This window comes from Argiope bruennichi, chromosome X1 (genome assembly GCF_947563725.1).
Source record: "Argiope bruennichi chromosome X1, qqArgBrue1.1, whole genome shotgun sequence".
Classification (NCBI taxonomy): domain Eukaryota; kingdom Metazoa; phylum Arthropoda; class Arachnida; order Araneae; family Araneidae; genus Argiope; species Argiope bruennichi.
In genome coordinates this window covers 93,838,341-93,858,410 of record NC_079162.1, presented here as the reverse complement: position 1 = coordinate 93,858,410, position 20,070 = coordinate 93,838,341, and the positions used below count along the sequence as shown (strand labels likewise).

Below are 20,070 nucleotides of genomic sequence, written 5' to 3'. Positions count from 1 at the left end.
CAAAAGATGGAGCTGTTTTTCACAAAAGTATGTTTTTACCCTTCACAGGTGTGACATATATAGGTAAATAAAAACACGAACGTATTCGAATGTAACGTAGTGTCAAAATTTCAAAGTAATAGGTGGAGTAGTTTCGGGAATTTCAGGTTTTGAACAAGCGGACATTTATATTTTTCTTTATATAAATAGTGAGACACATATTGCATAAAGTATTATTTCGGCATATATAATTCAGTCTTCTTAGTTTACTTAATAATTTTAATGTAAATTTTTAAAGGAATACTAGGACTAATTTAAGACGGACCTCGTAATTTTGAACCACAGTAAGATGACGGAGATAACACCTGAGCTGGCATTTGCATATCACTCCATAGGAAGACGTTCGGTCCCGAAGGATTTAAAGAATACTTGACCCGTTCTTACAGAGTTTCTATAGTGCAATCGAGTTTCGCCCCTGGAACTCAAAGGTTGAGACTTTACCATCCGGCGACCCTGGACTTTATGCTTTCAATCTAATTCATTCTGCTTAATTTAAAGAATTTCATATGCCTGATATGAAGAATACGGAATTTCAGCTGTGGTCCCTCTTTCATATATAAACAGAATGTTCAAATAGCCCGGTATTTGTATATATATTAGAATTTTTTATATATATTAGCATATATAAGAGCGGATCAAATGAAAGCGGAACATTGGCCATAATCTGGTGCATTTTTTGTATAAGTATGACGAAAATGGTGTTGTGTAGAGTTAGAGAGAGAGATAAGAGATGCAATCTTATTTCGGAATGAAATTGCTTTAGTTATCGCACGGAACCTCGTATTATGCATACGGTGGACAAATAATATCGTCCATTTAGAAGTTGGTAGTTATTTCATCTACGTGTACATAGCACTTCCGACTAAAGATATCCATTTTTTAGTGGCAGTAAGAGTTGGATTTGCATCGGCGAATGAAAAAGTGTACAGAGAACATTAACTCGTCTATAGGACTGGCACAGGTATATCCGTATCCTATGGAGTAATTTTGTTCCATGGCAATGCACTGCTACTTTCATACCAGACATGTTGACGAAAGTTTGGTTGACAATGTTGGAACACTCACCATATAGCCTCTATTTTTCACCGTGTGGCTTTAACATGTTTGTTTTGCTGAAAAAGGCATTCAAATGCCAACTTTTTTACCCGGAAGAGAAGTCATAGACACTGTTCGAAAAAGATTTCAGTCTCAACCAAACAACTACTACAAACGATGTATCCACTGCTTGTTGAACCAGTGGGACAGTTTGTTTAATTTGGAGATTGCATTTAAAAATAAACTATGCCATTTTAGTCTATGGTTCATCTGATCCTTATAAACATAGGCAGAAATGATTTCTTTAAAAGAAGAGAAGATGAATTTTACTTTTAAAGTATTGTCAATGGAGTTGAGGACTAAACTGGCGAAGATACATCAAAATAGATTTCCCTAAAGATATTATACTGCCATGTGCTTATCCAGAAGACCTTATAGCGAAGGAGTTGATTGATTGTCTCCGTTTTTTTACTTTCTGTTCGCGGTACTATTGTTCTTTGGTATTGGATGGGGATTCTTCACGGCATCTTGCATTGATTTAAGCATGGCTTCGGATGGGACGGGATATGATTCTGCATATATGTATTAGACATTGAGTGAAACAACTATGTTAATAGAATAGAGTCCCGAATGAATACATATACAACATAAATATATATATACATTCAAATTCAGAAAACATTCCAAATTCATTTGGATATCTTAAAATGTTTTAAAGAAGTTTTTTTCTTTTTTATACCTATCAAGAGGAGATCTCAACAAAAAAGTAATTTTCAATAATCCACCATTTTCGTCCAATCTATTTAACTTTCGACCGTTGGATTTCAGCAGATATTGCTTAAAATGTTTTTATAAACTACTTTTAAATGATAAAGCAAATTTAAGTATTTTTCTAAGACTGAATTTTTGTAATACTAATTACATACCTATTTTCGAAACTTTCATTAGCTAAACCTCACTTATGACACCACAATCTACCATCATTTTTGTTTCTTTTTAAATTTGCTGTCAGCCTTTTGAAAATTCTGACAAAATATCAAGATACACTGCAAGTTAAAACAATTAAATTACTTATATCATTTGTTTAGATTTAATAGCATGTCTCATACAAATAATCAATTGCAGCGGTTTTTGTATTTAACACTTTGATTGCAAATTTTTAAAAATCTTTTTTTTTTCTGCAGTTTCAAAGGAAAATATTGATTCTGAATAAGACAAATTTATTCAAATTTCTTTTCCAATATAACTTTTAAGCCAGAAGCTGTGACATGATGTTCAAATAACTCCCCCAAATCTATTTTTACTAAGAACTATTTATACTAATTTTGGAAGGTTAATGGAATTATATGCTCAGTTTATAGTCATAAAGTTAAACAATAAAAACTTGATTGTAATCGTATTTTTGCTTTCACTTTGATAGAAATGCAATAACCTTTGATTACAATGCTTGTTCCTCGAAACCTGACATTAACAAGATACACCACCAAAACAGTATTTTGTCTGACTGTTAAATAGTAGAAAAATAAACTTGAATGTTACACATGAATTCTGCTGCATCATCTAAACTACAGGGTTTTGTACATTAAAATTAAATTTAAACTGACGCAGTATCTTCCATATCTAGTTGATTTTGCAGTATTATTTATAGAATAGCAATTTTAAAGGCTCTTTTTTCCATAAAATTATACATTTAACATGAATTGATGGATTTAACAATTTGAAAACACTGGGTATGATCTCATTGTTTTCTTACAGTTTTCTACAGAAAACTTCGAGGCTTTTTTTTGGAAACAAAACATGATGATTGGGAATAATGATGAGTCAAGTTCCAAAATAATATTTTAGTGAAAAAGGTCGCGGAAAGATCAATGAGGTTTAAGAATAACCAGGCAAACAGAAGCGCGTCATTTTTGTTAGAGTGTAGGAAACACAAAAAGGGAAGCTACAGAGGGTGGTTTTAAAGTAAATTAAGCAAAAGATGTGTATAAAGTACAATAGAACCTCGTAATGATAATTAATAAGAATAATTTGTTCCTAAATGTGACACCAATTAAACAAAATATTTTTTCTCCATAGGAATCCATGTAAAATAGGATTTTTTTTCGGACCATTCCGAAAAAAAAAATATACTCAAATAAATTTTTGATGATGTTATTTATTATTTGCTTTTTTAGAAGAAAACTGTTTATGGCAACTCCTTCAAATTTAGCTAAAATAAGACATAGCATTGTCAGTAAATGAGTTTGTAGCACGCATAGCAACTGATTTATTAGAGTGCTTCATCTTTACATAGGATGCGTTAATTTTTCACGCTTTCAACATCTCCCTTATTTCACTGAAACGTTGTTGCTCAGTTGTCGATTAAAATTCTACAAGTACTTGCTCCAGCACCACAGAGTCGCGTTCGACAACGCTATCCAGCCAAACCTTCTTCCATGTAGATATACGGGTTCTCTTCAAACAAGCGCTCAACACAGATTAATAAAACCAATCCAGCATGTAACATAACAGTGCCTCCTTGCCACTCGTTCTGTGGAACAGTATTCGTTAAGCGTCATTTTTTTTTTTTTTTTACATTTTATTTTGCTCGTTATGCGAATCGATTTTTTTACCTTTTATTTGTTCGTAATGCGAATCAGTTTTTTTTACCTTTTATTTTCTTGTAATGCGAATCGAGTTTTTACCGTTTATTTGCTCGTAATGTGAATCGATTTTTTACCTTTTGTTTGCTCGTTATGCGAATCGATTGTTATGTTAGGTGCTCGTCAAGCAAGATTTGACTGTACTTATATAGTACGCCGATACAAGGAACGACGTTTCGAAATGGTGATTTTATTTTATTTACAGTTAATTTTTATATAAAAATTCTTGACAGTAAAGTCATATGTCTTACTTATTTTGCTTTATTTTCTCTTAGTTTCCTTGACAAACTAATAAATAAATAACAGAAAAACATTCTGTATCCGATACATAATCCAATTTCATGGCAACTTGTGGTAAAATTATGACATGCCGAAAAAAAGAATGAAATAAAATAAATTATGCTTTATTATTTTTAAAAGAAATTATTTGATTCATTTTCGACAAAATCTAATTTGATAACTAATTTTATATGTGCGTGTAAGAATGAGTTTTCTAGCTAGAATTTTTGACTAGTTAGTATCGTCCATTTTCATTATTTTGTATTACATCTATAAAATATAAAATTCTTTTTTTAGCGTCAAACTATTTATAAAATTTTTCATGCTTATGTATTTCAAAATTTTCAGTAGCAGGTATTTTACGAAGTTTTCAATGATGGATTCTTATTGATATGATTAGCAAGTTCAGGCAATCTTGAGTCTTTTTTTTACATGTAGTTATAAAATATTATTAAAAAAATAACAATTAATTTCTAAAATTACTATTTTGAAAGCAAATAATTGAGCATCCAGTTTTTGTAAATCATATGATGCAAAGTTTGAGAAACATAAAAAAGAAAAGGCTAGAATTTTTTAAAAAGGCAATAAGAGATGAGTATTTTTTTTAATTATTTTTCTATCTTTTTTATATAATATTTAGAAATTTTTTGCTAAAAATCTTACAATATTCTGGGATTGCTAAGCTTTCGTATACTTATTTTTATTCTGCTATTCGATAACTACAATTTAAGTCATCATAATGAAAGTTAATTTTTTATGTAATTTAGATGAAATTTATCTTAATGATCAGTGGACGCAGTATTACTATACTGGAAACTTGAAAGGTTATATATTTCCATTATTAGAAAACAATAATCTTTGTGTCTCTGAGAAGAACCAAAAGAAATACATCATATTAAATTTTATCGTATTTTACACACGAGGCTGACGAAAACACTTAAATAATGATGTAATATCAAAAGTAACAGCGCAGTAATATGTGCAGAAAAAGAAGTTACATAAATATGGAATACCATTTACCTTTGGCAGAAATATTACAACTAAAAATGATGATAATTAAAAATTTTAGAGCTTAATTTTCTTATAAACTGTTTATAAACAAAAACATTTTTTTTTACAACTTGGGAAAAATCTGCAATAGTTAAATATAATTTTTTTATTACAGTTCTTAAATATCGAAAGAAGATATATATATATATATATATGGGAAATTTAAAAATAATAAAAATGGATAAAACGTGGAATAATATAATATATTCCTTTATTAATAAAAATATAATGCATTGTGACATATCAAGCTTAACTAAAAAAACTTTTCTGATAAAAAAAATATATTGGATCTAAATGTCCATCTCTGGAATATAACTAAAGCGTTTATGGGATGTAGTCTAAATTTTAGAAAAAATGAGCATGTAGCTTCCATTAGAATATCTGATGCATTTTGCGTTGTCCCATTTCTCACATAATAAACATTGAGCTTATCTTCTTCGCTGGTGGGTTCAAGAAGACTTCCGTTACAACATGCTTCACTGGAGTCTAGGGTTTTTGCAATCAGGAATGCTTAGTGTTTCAGATTTATCTAACCGTGAGAATAAACCCTAGTCTGATTATTCCTTGAAACTGCTTTATCATGCTTTTTTTTCCAGGATTCAAGAGACTGTAATAGGGTTATATATATAGTAAATATTCCATATTTGTCGCTATGCTAATATTCCATATTTATAGCTTACTGAATTTTTATTTTGAGTAATTACAAATTTGGATCTAGGGATTGAAAGCTGGATTGATTATGGCCGAATATAAACCCCAAAATGTGCCATATTAGTCTACATAAAAACAATAAACCAAAAAATAAAATTTGCTAGTGAAAATAACAAGAATTGGAGGGCGTATAGAAATTTATACTTTCTAAAGAATACGAAAATGCTTTTTATGGAAATCTATGTGGCATCTACAATAGCACATATAACTCTATGCTAGTATTCCATATTTATTGTTTTATGAACTTTTGTTTTGGGTAATTACAAATGTGGTCCAAAAAAAGGAAAACTGGATTGATTATTGGCGGAAATCATCCTCAAAAGGTGCCATATTGGTCTATATAAATGCAGCAAACCCCAAAATAAAATTTGCAAGCGAAAATAACTAGGACTGGATGGCGTATAGAAATTTATTCTTTCCAAAAAATATGAAAATTCTTTTTATGACGACTTGGTTATAACTATAATAGCACAGATAACGCTTAGGTAATAGCGACTCAAAAAGAATTTCCTCATAGTTGCGGCCCTCGACAAAGAATAAACCAAATTATTCCTTTTTTGTAATTCCATATTTTCCCTTTTTCTACTATTTGTTAAATTTAAGTTATAATACGAATTCATAAAAAATGTAAATTATACGCTTTTATAAAAAAACTTTTATTAAATATCACTTGATAATCTCTGTGTCTCAATCCTTTATTTGTGTTTTAATTGCTTATTTTATCAATTCAACTAAATTTCATTACAAAATACAGAAACTGTTCTTCACTGGGTTACAATTTTAGAGGTGATAGACAGGAATATCACATACATTTAAATTTAATTAACTGTTTTCTAGACATTCATAGTGACATTAAATTATCCATTAGGTGTGTTAATGGCATCTACATTACAGAAACGATAACGTTTCGACTATTAACTGAGTAATAAACCCAAATAAATTATATGAAATTGTTATCGGTTTCTAAGATGTGTTGAATCTGCATTGTCACCATGTATCGGAAATATTAAAATTAAAATAAACTATTAAACAAAAAAACAAAAATATTCAGACGCATTTCAGTAACTCGAATATTTTATCGTTGCAAACTTCTTAATAAACTTTTATATAGTAAGGTTCAACGAATTTCTCTTACAAAAATCTGATGACAGAGCGCATTGTTTTTAAAAAGCTATTATGAAAGCACTTGCTTATGTAATACAGCCTATAATTTGAAAAATGATATTTTCGCAGGCAAACTTAGTAGGCGATGGAGAGGAAAATGTATAATATGATAATTAAATACCTTCCGAGCACTCATGAACACATTAAATTATTCATTAGGCGTGTTAATGATATTACGCTTGCATTAGTGAACTAATCAATTTTGCACTATTAACCAAGTTAAATGTCTTCGAAGTAATAAACCGAAATTGATTGTTTTAGATAATTTCTTTTTTTTTCAAATAAATTGAATCTGTATTGATGTAATGTTTAAGGAAAACTAACGCCGAAAATTTATTACTATAAGGCTTTTCAAGTTTAAAAATATAATTAATGATTCGAAATCGTACCTTTAAATTTTCTTCTGGCGATGGCAAGTAACTGACTTGTTTTCCGCACCTATTCCATATATGTTTTTCGAGATAATAAATAATTCGTACTCAAACTGAACTCCTTCTTTTCAGATGGAAGACTTATGTTTATTATTTATTAATTACAACATCAATATATACAAAAATAAGCTAAATTATCTTCTAAATTTAAACAGAAAAATCTCTCATTAAATCCCTAAGGGAGAAAAGAAAATATGGGAGAAATGAAATGTGAGCAGTCCTCATATGAATGATAGTGTTCATTGGTTGTAGAATAAGTCTACTAATTTTGAACCATGATTGATTGATTGCAAAAAAATATTTATTCTTAGAAAATAACACACGTGTTAGTTCAATTATATTTAAGTGCAATTTCGAAGCAACAAAAGGGCTTATTTTTGGTCTGAACTTTGTAATCGCGAACCGCAGTCGGATGACAAGGAAGATACCTGAGCAACTCCCCCATTAAAACTTCCGTGCCACACCGGCTGGATCACGAGTTTAAAAAAAATGTTGTTTTTTACGGCGCTTGCCATCGACAAGCCGCTGTTACGAAGAGAGCAATTTAAGCCGATAGGGTGCGACTATTGTTTTAGTAGCGCCAACTAGGACCAAGAGTACGACTTTGCCACTCACGCATCACTCATTCGTTTGCACAACCCTTTTTTACAGGAGGGCACATTCACACATCTCACAGATAGAACAGATGAAGAACAACCATGCCCGAATCGAGATTCGAACCCAGGACGCCCAGATCACGGGGAAGACACGCTACCCCTATGCCAGGACGCCGGCGGTTAAAAAAAAATAAAGAAAATAAGAACTTTTTAATTTTGTTAAAAAATAACAAAAAAACTTTCTGCAATTTTTTATGGTGGCTACACCGACAGGAAAAATAAAAGAAGGTTCATAAAAAAGTGACCTGTTCTCTTTAATTAAAAAATCTAGTCCAATAAAAGGCACTTCATTAGAAAGTTAATTGTCTTTAGGTCTCAAAAAATTTATTTTCTTTCCGAAGAAATATGCAGTGTTTTGCGCTTGTTCTGCCGTCCGATAAAGAAAGACGTGCAAGAAAGGGGGAGCTAATTTTAATAACTATACAGTAATTAGAAGAAAGTTTCGTGTGCGAAAAATAGAACAGGTCACTGAGAAGGCTATTGAAGGATTGTGAGAAATGTAACCCATTGGGACCATGGGAGCAGGGCAAGCATTTCAGGCTGTCATAAGCCGAAATTAGTCAAGAGAATGACGTGAAGAATCTGAAAACGGTCGTTGGCGCTATTAATCATGATAGAGAATGTGCATGAGACTCTCTGTACCGTTTTTTCGTCACAATTATTAAAATAAATATTCAACTGACGTCAGACAAGACTGAAAGGAAGTTTTCTGTAGCAACATGAATAACATTATTCAGATATAACATGTATAACAGGTTGTTTGCACAGAAATCTAAAGTGTGTATCTCCTTAATCTGAACTGCGAAATATGACAAGTTAAAATGGAAAGAGATCATGTCTGGAGTACTAGACTGAAATCGATTTCTTTTTGCTTACAAGTCTTGTTTTTGTGTATGGACTGATTCAGCTATTTCAAAAACTGGGAAAAGGAGTAAAAAACCTTCAAAACGTGCATGAAAAGCATCAAGACAAAGGTGGTGGAATCTAGCCACGTTCGGGCATCATTTTCATAGTTGCGTAGTTTTACTACTGGAGTTTCGAATACTAAAATTCAGAGAAATGAAATTCTTGATCTTCGCATAAAGTTCTTTAGGGGTGCAATAAGCAGCAACTTCCTAATGGGTGCGCATTACGTTGTACTAGACTCTAGACCGGTTGATTTTATTTGATGACTCAATGACTTGGTAAGCTCTAGGACGGGAGTCATACCTATTCTAGCCCTCTCCAGTAATTTTAAAACGGTATTAATATAGGTTGCTATCATAAACGTTCTGGCAAATCTAATTCAAATGCAGCAAAATTGTTGTAAAGTTTATATTTTGGTAGGGGGTTATCACACTCTTAATTAATTTCTTCCTTATCTTTAAAAAATATAATCCCATCTTAATACCATTTCCTATGTTCTTATCCAAATTAAATGTTGTAGAAGTCAGAAATTGCGAAATTTGAAAATATGTCAGTCATAATAAAATGTCCAAATATCAAATTCCAGAATTCAAGTTACACGAATACTTACTGCAGTTTAGTGAATTATTTGCAGCAATGTAATTAATATGAGCTTGCGTGAAATAAAGTTAACAATTTGTTTCCTGTAAATTAATTGCTAAAAAAACACAGCAGTACCATGTCACTTAAAGCCAAAATGATTATCTCTTAGGGCAATCACAAAATTAATGGAAATGCTTTATTTAGTCAACAAGCTACTTTCTACCAATGTTTTTGCTTGACAAAAGGAATAATTGGATTTTCTGACGACGATTTAATGATCTGCCAAATAAGCTCGAACCTTTTTAATCAAGGGGATTTTTCAACATATCTTCTTTTATGTGTAATTAAGGCTGATGGAAAGAGTTCTCTAAGCTAAATGTAGAAAGCATTTTGGTCTTTGATTTGACATCAGATAGTTTTAAAAAAAAAAATGGTAGGTGTTAATGTCGAGTGTTTATTATTGACTGTAGCCATTTGGCTATTTCTGTTTAAGAAGAAAGAGGGTTTAAAATATTGTTTGAGGCCTTAAATTTGTTCGTCAGGGTAAACTAGCATAAAATTAGTTTAAACATTTTACAGAAGAGTCGAAAAAGAAAAGCCCAACATTTCGCACGATGCAATTTATTTTTTGAGGCCTTAATCTTCCCTTCATCTATGAGCTTTACCCGTATTAAAATGAAAATACAGTATGAACATTAAAATCAGTGAATTTGGAGTTCCTATTAGTTTACCCCTGAAATATGGAGTTAGATGGAAAAATAATTTGTATTTCTGTATTTATTTCATCATTAAACTTTTCTAATCTAGGTGTAAAATAAATCTTTTATAAACAACCCTTTCTATTGCTTTTTTTAAAAAGAGCTATCCATCTATTTACAATGGAGGATAACATTTTTGTACTGAAAACGGGGTCCTGAAATATAATTCGAGAGGAAAGGGCTCACGATGAGGAGAAAGTAAAAAATATCTTGTAAAAAAAACCCTCGTTCATATTAATAAAAAGTGAGATAATTTTGTAAATAATGAGGAATGCGGAAACTAAGCCGAAAAAGGACCCATTAATAAGTTCTTTTAGCATGGACATGGTAATTTCTTGAATTTTAACATCTAGCCAAATATTTGAATTCAATATAATGGATTTTATTATAATATTATCAGAAAAACCATATAATCTTAACCTTTCATTTTCTTTTGAAACTGAGATGGTAAGTTCAGTATATCATGAATATATTAATATCATCAATATATTAATGAAAACTTGAATGATAAGTTGGGTTAGTAAGTCTGAAACCAATAGAATCTCACTTTCAGGAGAACATGATTCCGGTTTCGATATACGATTTTATCGATGGTATGCTTTCTATGTTGGTATATATTCATAAGCATGTCATTCAGAGAAATAATTCTTACGTTGGAAAAGCGTGAAATTTTGGAGGCAGATATGTCTGATTATTCCCTTTATTCATTCACCATTAAATAAATTGAGAATCTTTCATAGTAGCCTTTTTTAAAAAAACTAAAACAGTACATTATAATAATACGAAGACAATATTTGCACGTCTTCTTGTTTGCTCATATGAAATTCATGTTTACCAATATTTTCTAAAACCACTTTTTCAATGTACCTCTTTTACATATATATAACTTCCAACTAGAGCACAGGTACCTAGATGAGCATATACTTTAAAACTACCTTTAATCTCCTAAATTTTTAAAATGCAAAGTAATCTAACAAAGAAATTCTCCGTAAGATGGTGTTAAAAGGCCGCTCCATTTTACAGCAACCCTACTGTCTGTCTGAAAAGTTTGCAGATTTGGCGTCTCAATTTGGCGAGCTTTCTTCCGATCCTTGGCAACCTCCGAATATTAGCGTTGGTGGCTAGAGCAGTATCCGATATTCAGCACCTGGCTCGGCTGCGGAACTCAGCATCCGAACTTGAGGCAAGTTTTTCTTTCTTTGTGCAAAGGTCATCACTGCATCCCTTCCCTGCCATTTCTTTTTCACGTGCTTCTTAGCAATCGTCGTAGATACTGCACGCTCACATTCCTCTGCACTTGCACTCGAATAGTTTTAGTTGTAGACAAAGTTTCCGACACTTACACAGTTGTATCATGATTTTAAAATAAGTTAGTTGGGAGCTTTGAAGGATAAAATCAAATTTAGAGGCCCAGGCACGAAAAAATAAAAATATATGTAATTAAAATGTTAGTATTTCATATAAAAATAATATTAGTTACTGTAGCTAAAATTGTCACTTGAATTAAATTGCATTTTTCACCACAATATACAAAAACACACAGTTGAATCCATATTTCTGATTTAAATCAAAACTATAAAATTCTTTTTCTTTCGGATGATCAATAATATTGAATATATTAATGGAAATGAAACTGAGCGCTACACGTTGGAGTTGAAAAATGCTTCTTGAAAAATAGTACATAAAATTTCAGAAAACTTTTTTATGGATAAAAAAGGCTTAAAATTCTGCCCATAGAAAAATTATTTATATATTACAAACAACACAAAAATTCCTGTAAAGAAAAATATATTCCAGCAAATAAGCACTATTTAATGTAGTAGCACATTTTTTTACATTTAAAAGGTTAATATCCAATTTCCGTTTTTTAAATTCATTCACTTTTTTTCAAATGTAGGTTAAAAAAAAATACAGAATGATTTTTTTAACGTAATGGGTTCAAACCAACGTCTGAATATAATAATTTTCTGAAGGATATAATATCACAATGAAAATTAGTAGAAATTCACTGTAAATACTGATATACTGTAAATACTGATTCACAAAAATAATGATTACAAGAATGATTTTAATGTCAGGTTAAAAATGGAAATATAAATTTTCAGTATTTTCATTTTCCTTCATAAAGTTCATTAACTTTGAAGAAAGTACGAAAAGGTTCAAAAAGTTTTAAATTATTGATTATTTGAAAACTACGGAGCAATGATCCATTACTGAAAATGAAAGGGTAATTCCATGCCTTTCAGACTAATTAACGTCATCGTATCTAATATAACTCTAGAGATAAAATTATATACGTTTTCTTAGCATTTTTTCATTACATTTTTTGGAAATAGAACTATATAAATAAAATGGATTACAATCACAGTAAAGAAAATATAAAATATCTTCGTATCAATTTTTTAGTTTTCCTTAAATAATCAAAAATTCGAGCTTAAACTAAATTAGTTGATTTTAAAATGAATAAGTTTTCATAATTTCTTTTTGTCGCAAGTATTTATTTTTTTCTTATTGCCAGAAATTATAAATGAATATAATAAATTATCGTTGTTCAAAATTGTAAAAAAATTAATAAATATAAATGAAATAAATAATATTATAAATATATATATATATATATATATATATATATATATATATATATATATATATATATATATATATATATATATATATATATATATATATATATATATATATATATGTTGAAAAGTTTTCTACAAATGACAGGTTAGTTAATTTTTGAGTACATGTATTTATAAATAGTTCAGAGTTAAGCTGAAGTTCTACTACTATTACAAAAAACTTTTTCAATATTACTTAGGTGAACAAATGCTTTATCGTAAGCGTTTTTTGACAATCTATTTTTTGATATGTTTATTGTAATAAAATCCAAGCATCAATATTCTTTTCAAATACAGTTCTAATAATTAAATGGCATAAAATTATTTGGAGTACATACAGAGTGACAAAATATTTAAGACCAATATTTATTCAAGTTAAAAAGTTTGATTAAGTTTGCAAAATGCCTTTTTGAAGTTAAGATAAACAATTCTTTAGCCGTAGGGTACTTTATAGCACTTGTTTCTGTTTCTCAATGCTTAGTTGGGATAAAATTGATTAATAGTTGTTCGGATTTAAAAAGAAAGAGTTTTAATGTTTTCGATATTTAGAGTTGCATGAAGTTCATGTAGTACATTGCATAATTAAGAATAATAATCATTCACTTTCTACAATACTCTTGTCTCATAGTTTGCTGATATTTCAATGAATAAGTAGTCACTGGCACTTGTTGACATTTTTTTCCGTTCCTTGATATGTCTATGCTATTAAAAATCATTCATTGGTATTCATATTTAAATTATAGCTTCAAAAATTTAGTTTCCATATATCAGTAGAAAATATGTTTAATAGTAAAAATGTTAATCATAAAAGTTTAATCATAAATAACCGAATAAAGTATTTATTTTTATTTAAAAGAAAGGAAATTTTATTTTTTAAAAATAATAAATTTATTTTAAATATTAAAATACATATTGCCTGCTTTTAATTTAAATATTCTTCAAAAGTAAATCAAACGGTGCATTTTTTTATTAAGAGATTTTTGAAATTTGTTTTTTGAAATTTTCTATTTAATGTCATAATATCTCTCAGGGTTTTTTTTAAAAGTCAAATCTAGAATTACGAATGACAGGATATAACTTAAAATGCATTTTGTTTAAAAAAAGTTTAAATTTTTTTTATCAAAGTGGGAAGGTTAGGATTTTCTAATATTTTCAGACATCACATATGTAATTTAACCTGTAGGTAAGTACTTTGAATTGTTTTATTTTAATAATAATGTTATAATTATTGCGCTATTTTTTATATTCGTGTTTTGAATTGTCCTTATTTTTGCTGATGAAACATTCTGTGTATGTCAGCATTCACTGCAAAATTTAGCAACTAAATTTACTTTACTCCGCATGAAAAATAAATTGACGCTTGTTATTACAAAAATTTTCCGAAGCTTATTAATAAATATATATATATATGTTTTTAAAAAGTGTCAAATTTATAAATTTTTTAAAAATATTAAATTTATTTCAAAAATTTCTATAAATTGAACAAATTTGAGTAATGTTTATTTAATTATTTTTACTTTAATAATTATTGCACTTATTAAAATTAAAATAATTAAAAATCCTATTTCATGAATTCAATTTTTTCAGGAATAACTATGGTAAATATATAGTTTCAAATTTTGGGTATTATTCCAATAATCCATTCTCTTATATATTTTAGATAAAATCAGTGTCAATGAAAAAATGTGCATTATCTTTCTGTGCAGCTACTTTCATGAAATATCCTTTTCATTAAGTACTTTTAATGAAATCCTAAACAGATCAATCCTCCTGTTATGAGATAAGATCTTGTGATCTTCTACTATTGGCAATTCAGTTTCAATTCTTTAGATTCACACGTAACTCTAATTCATTAGAATGACCAAAAATGGCTATAAATTTTTAATGAACTTAAAAATTTCAGCTGTAGAGCTGTTTTCAAACGTAATATAATCAAGTTAAGAAAAACCACTTGTTGTCGTACTTCGAAATATAAGTTTCACTACTAAGAAAAAATATTTAAGAATCCACTAAGAAGTAATATTTAAATCATAATTTCATTAACTATCTTGTCTATTTATTTAAATCATGAAAATAATAAAAATTAAAGAATTTATAATCGTCCAGTGTTATTTTAGTTATTGAAATATTATTAGAGATAACTATCTTGATAATTTTAATCATAATGGTCTTCATGATTTGATGATTGATATTTGTTTAATTGCCTTTTATGTGTTTATTTTTGATTGTGCAAAATTGCGAGAAGTGAAATGTATAAATTTATGCATTTTATATAAAATGAATCTCTTCTAATTTCTTATAGATATGATTGAATTATATATAAATTATATAATTAGATATAAATGAATTCTTAATTTATATCTAATTTTAAATAGTTAAAAATTATAAAATTAATTGTTAGATAATATTGCATATATGTATTTATTATAAAATACTTAAATAATGCTGTACATATTTACATATTTTTAATTATAAATTTAAAAAGTAAATAAACTCAATTTTAAATTGTATTTAGTATTACCAACATCAATATATATTATTATTATGAATAGGAAGGTTTTAGAGGCATTTTTAGAAATTTCTTTCTTCTGCATGGTATGTGATCTAATTTCTTTTTCTATGTCCTTATATATTCATGAGAAACATGTAAACGTTCTTTTAAAAAATTTTAATGGCAAATATTAAAAATTAAGGTATTGGTTAGTAAATTTAAATTTTATTAGATAGATATTATAGAAAACATCTAATAAAGAGTACTAAAGGTAAAATGTGCTCCTTTATGACTAAATATCTAATAATTTTTATTCCTCATTAACTTATTAAATAATTATTTTATTTTTTGAATGACAATAAATTTTCATAAATGAGTGCACGAATATATGGAAAATTGATATTAAAATCAAATTTGAAATTAGATTAATTAATTAAATTTTTTTTCCGATAATTAAATTTTCTGCCTTTACAAAAATTCTTACTTTATTTCCAAAATGTAAGATATATCTTATTTTATGAATTAATTACCATATATGAAAGGAATAATTTAAAGAGGATTGAAATGTAAATTATATAAATAGAAATGCCTTTATAAGAAAAAACGAAAAAAGGAAAAGAAACTACGACAACCTAAATTAAAAGGAATCCTACCTCGAGATTTTTTTTTTCTCTTCCAGGCAGGGATTCAAATCAGGGATTTTTTTTCAATGTGGAAATAGATTTACTGTTAATAATTAAAACCTCTTATTGGAAAATCCCGTAAAATTGAAGGCCTTTCAAAAAATTAGTACATATACAGAAAACATACATCGTAAAACACACTTTTGAAAATTGTCGATAAATTATGTAATTTTCATTCAAACCTAATTTCATAAATTATGTTTTTTTTTTCAATTGAACAGACATTTAAAAATTCTATAGTAACTAAGACACTTATGTCGAAGCAACAGTTAAACTTACGAAGAGCTTATTCGTCAAGGAATTTCTGCAGAAAAAAAAATTTATAGCATTGAGGGGTTTATGAAAACAGGTTCTTATGAACTTTCAACAAGCTGTTTCTTTTCTGACAGTTTGCTCTCAGGATCTTTTTTTTTTATACTTTTGGTGAGGATGTTTACATCTCATTCGGCGCTTTTTCATTTCCCTATTAATTAAAAAAAGAGGGCGTGAGAATATGTGACGGAGATGCGCAATGAGAATGTGATTGGTCGCTATAGAGGGCGTTGTTATATATAAGCGCGTTGTTTATTTAAACTGTCTTATTTTCGAAATACTATTCCAAGGTTCGTTTAATGGGCAAGTTCTACTTTGTGTGGAGTTTGTGTCTTCTGCAATATGGGGTACGTTTTGTGTTTGTTTTTTTGTATTGCATTGCACAGATCATTATTTAATGAGGGATGTTTTTTGTATATGAATTTGTCTGCTTGTAAATGTATTTAATGGCATGGATTTTATCTGTACGTATATTAATTTTTCGGAGATATTCAACTTCGCGGGATTTTCGGGTCACGTCGGCCTCCAATCCCTGCCTGGAGAAAATCCCCAGGACGTATTCCTTATGATTTATGTTATTCTTGTCCCTCCCCCCTTTCCCTTTTTTTTTTTTTTCTATGCTTCTTTCTCCCGGTACTTTTATTGATATCATTGGTGTTTTGGAAATCTCGAGTGCACTGAAAACATTAGTTCATTAATTATTTAAATAATTTTATTTAACTGGATTTTAATTTTCTTTTATTATAAGCTTTTATTAGAAATAATATTTTAATATTAACTTTTACTCGCTCTTTCTCTTTTTTATTACAGTTGATATAAAAATGCCAAACTATCCTTTGAAAATTTAAAAATTTAATACGCTCTACCTGAATCTTTTTTACTTATATTATATTTTATGTTAATTAATTTATATAAAATTATATTTTAATTAATTTTATTAAATTTTAATTTAATTTATTTAATATTACTAAATATGAAAGAAAAATAATTTCTTAGTTGCAAATGATTTACTTTACTTTTTCGTTTACTTTTTCAATAATTTTATATTGAAATAAAAACACCATGGGAATTTTCATACTTTTATTAAAATTTCTTTTTATTATATTGTAATATTTCTTTTATTTGAATAATACAAAAAAATTGCATTTATTTTATAAATATATTATTTTTTTATTTGGTTGATTATAAGTGATTTGAAAATTTGAATTGACTTTTGATTATAGGTGATAAAAAATGCATAACTCTCCCTTGAAAATTTAATATGTTCATGCCTGAATCATTTTTAAATAAAAATTTCTTCAGCACACTTTTTTTTCAAATTATATATAATTTTATTAAATATGAAAAACTGTTTATTTAAAAAGGATTTTACCATCTATTTTTTACACGAAATAATTATTACAGATGTATTGTTACTTATATTAGGTTAACTCGGGTGACTGCTTAAAAATCTAGAAAGCTTTAATGAAATAAAATAATGCGCTTGCTAGTTCAATATTTTTATACAGAAAAAAAATGAGCATTTTGATAATTTCATTAAAATTTGTTCTTATTATATTGTAATTTTTTTTTTATTATTTGAATAACAAAAAAAATCTGCATTTATTTTTTAAATGTATTTTTTTATTTGATTGATTATATGTGATTTGAAAATTTGATTTGATTTTAATTGTAGGTAATAGAAAAAATACACTGCTTTTTTTTGAAAATTTAATATGCTCATGCCTGAATCTTTTTTAAATAAATATTTCTTCAGCACATTTTTTTTTCAAATTATATATAATTTTATTAAATATGAAAAACTATTGTTTATTTACAAATGATTTTACCATTTATTTTTTACACGAAATAATTATTACAGATATATTGTTACTTATATTTGGTTAACTCGGGTGATTGCTTAAAAATCTAGAAAACTTTAATGAAATAAAATAATACGTTTGTTTATTAATTTCATACAGAAAAAAAATATCATGAAAATTTATACTTTTATGAATATTTGTTTTTGTTACTTTGTAATATTTTTTTTAGAATTTGAATATTAAAAACTGTCATTTTAGTTGGAAGTATAATTTAAATTAGTTATTTAAAATTCCAAATTATTTTTATCCTAAATATTTAGATATAATTATTTATAATAATCCTTTATTGATATCTCTTAAGAGTGATACGTCTGTAACTGTTCTTATACATGATAAAATACAGAAAGTCTTCTGTATAGTCAGGGTGCTAAATAATTTTTGTTTGTTTTGCTGTGGATGTTTGCTAACATTTCAGTGTTTTGCAATGCTCTGCTAATAATTCTAAAAATTACTTCATGTTTTGAATTTATCTTCAATGTCTAAATCTTTAAATAATTCTACTTCTAAATCTTCAGAAATAAAGAAAATTTTCTTACAATCACACACATTCTATCTATTTTAAATTTTATATATTTGTATAATAGATTTCAAAATTTCAAAATTTTTTAAGATAAACTCTTTCAAAGAGTAAGAGCGAAATTTGTTTTCAGAAAATATTTAAAAATGAAAATTTCAACTAATTTTGACATTGGCAAGATACAGGTCTTTTTCAAGCATGAAGCGTTCGTTACATCAGACTTAACAGAATAACGGAAAAATATCATGATTTAATTGCAAGTATTTTTATTTATTGAAAGTTATAATTATTTGAATTCAAAAAAAGGAAGTTAATTCAGAGTTCGCATTTTTATATAATTCTTTTAATTAGTTACCTATTCTATTATAATTAAATTATTATTATAGTTCTTTTAATTATTAAAATCACACTCTAATTAAAAAGCGACGTTATTGAAATATTCATTTCTGAGTTTTGAAATGAGAAAAACTTTACAGGAGATAACAAAGTGAATTTATATTTCCACACAAAGTACTAAAAAATTACTTAAATGAGTTGGGTATGAAAGAGTCAGTTAATGTTTTTATCATTGTTATAACTTTACACTTATTTGCACATAATAATAATTATATAACTTTATGAATTTAGTTTGTAATCATAACTGTATGGAGTATCACTATAATTAAAATACAGAAGAGAAGGAAAAATGAGTTTGTTTCATTAATTTTATCAAGATAAATAACAAAACAACGAAATACAGCTTAAAAATGTGTTTTAAAAAGAAAATATATGGATGATTTAATGTAAGAAAATATTAGTATTTTTGATCATTTTTTATATTTTAACATATTTGCATTCTATATTATTTCTATATTTTCATATTTTTATTTTGTGTTTCGGTATCTATATATTTCTCATTTTTTTAAAATTGTGTATATGCAGATATTAAAACTGAATTGCCTGGCTATTGAAATATCCAGTAATAATACTCAAAATAAATCGCAATTTTCTGTCTACCGAAGAATGATTTTTCATATCTTCCGTTTATATCTTAGCGATTTGAATAGTGAATATACTATGTAATCCTTTCTATGCATATTGATGCAATTTATGATATATATTCAATAATTTAATGTATTCACATTTTTATTGAATCCTTTCGAAAATTAAAAAAAATAAAGCTATAAATTCCATTAAACTCATTACTTATCATTATCATATTATAAAAATATTTTCTTTTAATTTATTTAATTCAAATATTGTATTTGAAATACATAAAGTATACATATTTTGTTGTTTACTTTCAGAGATATTAGTTTGGCGTCGAACCAAATTTACTCTGTTGTAAA

The 20,070-nt window shown here is 27.5% G+C and overlaps 1 protein-coding gene across 1 annotated transcript in view; it reads left to right on the top strand.

Annotated features, from left to right (window-relative positions):
- The first annotated feature begins 16,665 nt into the window (after window positions 1–16,665).
- The window catches only part of LOC129958989 (uncharacterized), a 325,187-nt gene continuing 321,782 nt past the window's right edge, over window positions 16,666–20,070 (top strand). The window contains exon 1 of the mRNA XM_056071757.1: window positions 16,666–16,710. The gene's annotated coding sequence lies outside the window, so the exon portion shown is untranslated. The remainder of the gene's footprint in view (window positions 16,711–20,070) is intronic.